At 36.2% G+C, this 3,634-nt stretch overlaps 1 pseudogene across 1 annotated transcript; it reads left to right on the forward strand.

The window, feature by feature from the left end:
- The first annotated feature begins 222 nt into the window (after positions 1–222).
- Positions 223–3,334, forward strand: LOC309659533 (zinc finger CCHC domain-containing protein 9 pseudogene; annotated as a pseudogene). The gene has a single exon. The product of its transcript is annotated as a zinc finger CCHC domain-containing protein 9 pseudogene (transcript).
- Positions 3,335–3,634: the final 300 nt, after the last annotated feature.

Here is a 3,634-nt window from a genome sequence, read left to right on the forward strand (position 1 = left end):
CAATAAAATACAAAATGGACAAACAATTGAGAAAAATCAATGAAATGAAAACTGGTTTTCTAAAGAGATCAATAAAATTAACTCCTAGCTAAGCTGATAAAGAAACAAAGAGAGGGACTTCCCTGGTGGCCCAGTGGGTAGGACTCCAACGCGGGGGGGTGGAGGTGGGGGGGGTTGGGGGGGCCCCCGGGGCCCCCGGGGGCCCCCGGGTTCAATCCCTGGTCGGGGCACTAGATCCCGCATGTATGCCACAGCTGAGAGTTTGCATGCCGCAACTAGGAGTCAGCATGCCGCAGCAAAGATCCCACCTGCTGCAACTGAGACCCCGTGCAGCCAAAATAAATAATAATAATAAAAAAGAAACAAAGAGAAGATATAAATGATCAGTATCAGAAAAAAAAGAGGTAACATTAGTACAGACATCAAAAGGCTAACAGGGTTTATTATCAATAACTTTATGCCAATGTATTTGACAAGTTAGATAAACTGCATAAATTCATTGTAAGACAGAAATTACCAAAACTGACTCAAAAGAAAGTAAAAAATTTGAATAGCCGCATATCACTGAAAGAAATTGAACTTGTAAATAAAAACTTTTCCCTTAGAAAATTTCAGACCCAGACAGCTTCACTGGTATATTTTCCAAGTATTTAAAAAAGAAAAAATGCCAATCCTACATAAACTTCAAAAAATGGAGGAAGAGAGAATACATTTCAATCAATTTTAGGAGACCAGTATTACCCTGACATCAAAACAAGACAAAGAGATGTGATCTCTTCAAAGAAAGAGAAAGAAAGAAAACTGCAGACCAATATCCCTCATGAACATAGGCACAAAAACCAAAATTTTAGATACAAAATCTAATGACATATTTTAAAGGATAATACTTCACAACCATGTAGATTTAACACAGGAGTGCAATATTGGTTTACATTAAAAATTCAATCAATGTAATGTACCATATTACTAAAATAAATGAGAAAAACATTTGATCATGTCAATAAATGTAGAAAAAGTATTTGACAAAATTCATGATTTAAAAAACTCTCCAAAAAATAGGAATAGAGGTGAACCTCCTCAACTTGATAAGAAAGATTTTTTTTTTTTTTAACCTACAGCTAACATGATACTTAATGTTGAGAGATACTGTTGAGAATACTTTTCTTCTAAGACCCGGAACAATGCAAAAATGGCCACTCTCACCACGGCTATTCAGCATAGTACTGGAAGGTCTAGTCAGGGCAATGAGGCAAGAAAAGGAAATAAAAGGCATACAGATTGAAAAGGAAAAAATAGAAGTCTCCTTATCTGCAAATGACATGATTGTATATTATTACAAAGTCTAAGAAATCTATAAAAATAAAATTCTTAGAAGTAATAAGTGAGTTCAGCGAGATTGTAGGACACAAGATAAACATTCAAAAATCAATTGTATTTCTGTATACTAGCAATGAAGACAGACACTGAAATTTAAAATATAAAACCATTTATAATTACTAAAAAAAACCTTAGGTGTACGTCTAACAAAACATATACAACACTTACATGCTGAAAATTTCAAAATGCTGATGAAAGAAATCAAAGAAAATCTAAGTAAATGGAGAGACGTACTACACTCATGGATAGGAAGACTCAACATAAAATATGTTAATTCTCCGCAAATCAATACACAGGTAAAATAAATTTTCTATCAAAATCCCAGCAAGACAGTTGGTTGTTTGGCCTGAGGCGACCCAACACTGGTGCCTACCCGGCTCTTTGATGGAGCTAATGGTGGACTCTGGGAGGGCTCATGCCAAGGAGTACTTCCCAGAACTTCTGCTGCCAGTGTCCTTGTCCCCACGATGAGCCACAGCCACCCCCCACCTCTGCAGGAGACCCTCCAACACTAGCAGACTGATAAACATCTGATGAAGCCATGACCAGGTGGGCACGAGTTACTACCACACAGAACAAAAGACCCTTCCCTGCAACATCATGGGAGGACATGAAGAAGGGGTTCTTTGAGGGGAAAAGCCAAAACCTACCAAAGAGTAAACAACTTGAAGCCAATAGTCTGTCCCTTAAAACTGATGCACCCCAAGCAAAACACAAAAAGAATAAAAAGAAAAAGGAGTATTTAAATGAAGATGTGAATGCATTCATGGAATATCTAAGACAAAACTCACAGATGGTTCACAATGGGGAGATGATAGCAACAGACAGTCAGGAAGTCAGGGAAGAAATTGCAGTTGCTTTAAAGAAAGACAGTCGCCGGAAAGGAAGACGATTAAAAAGACAAGCAGCAAAGAAAAATGCAATGGTATGTTTCCATTGTAGAAAACCTGGCCATGGGATTGCAGATTGCCCAGCTGCCCTTGAGAATCAAGAAATGGGCACTGGAATATGTTACCGGTGTGGATCCACAGAGCATGAAATAACCAAATGCAAGGCTAAAGTTGACCCAGCTTTTGGTGAATTTCCTTTTGCAAAATGTTTTGTTTGTGGGGAAATGGGACACTTGTGCAGATCTTGTCCTGATAATCCCAAAGGACTCTATGCTGATGGTGGTTGCTGCAGACTTTGTGGCTCTGTGGAACATTTTAAGAAAGATGGTCAGAATTCAGATCGAATGGTCACAGTTGGTTGCTGGGCAAAGGGAATGAGTGCGGACTATGAAGAAATTTTGGATGTGCCTAAACCACAGAGACCCAAAACAAAGATACCTAAAGTTGTTAATTTTTGATGATTAGTACTATCGTTTGTTAGCGCTTCATTGTTAAACATTCCGAACTGGGCCTACTTCATAAGTTGGAGCTGGACTCTCCCTTGGAGTCCTATATTGTAGATATCAGTATAACCTAGGTGTGGTCAAACCAGTTCCTGAGTTCTGTCCATCAAGGCACACTTCTACCATTGTTTGGAGAAAATCATTGAAAAAAAGTATAATATGTTTAAAATGGATTTTCTAAAACAATATATTTTTAACCAATAGAGCTTAGGTGTAACTAAGTGGTTATATACCTGACTGTAACAATCATCTTTTTCTAAAAACAAAACTATGCATTAATATGAACTACCCCTAAACATAGGGTACCTGCTTTGCATTAGGAAATGAATTTTTGGTTATATTGTTTTCTTGGTTCAAAGTATCAATTTATTATTATATTAGAAATTAATTTATAATTGCCACAAAATCTGTATTTTTAAAATATTTAATAAAAACTCACTTGCTATTTAAAAAAAAAAAAAATCCCAGCAAGACTTTTTGAAGACATGGACAAGCTTATTCTAAAATTTACATAGAAAAGCAAAGGAAGTAGAATAACTAAAACAATTTTGAAAAAGAATAAAGTGAGAGAAATTATTCTACCTGATCTTTAAGACTTATATATGGCTATAGTAATCAAGAGGGATAGATCCATAGATCAGTGGAACAGAATACAGAACTCAGAAATAGGCCCACATAAGTAGGGCCAACTGATTTTTAACAAAGTTGCAGAAGCAATTCAATGGGAGAAGAATAGTCTTTTTAACAAACAATGCTACAGCAAATGGATATTCGAGGGTAAAAAAAATAAAGAACCTAAACTTCACACCATTTACAATTAATTTTAAATGGACCATAGATTTAAATGTAAAACATAAAACCATA

Source organism: Balaenoptera physalus (assembly GCF_965194825.1).
Source record: "Balaenoptera physalus genome assembly, chromosome: 4".
In the NCBI taxonomy this organism is placed as follows: Eukaryota; Metazoa; Chordata; class Mammalia; order Artiodactyla; family Balaenopteridae; genus Balaenoptera; species Balaenoptera physalus.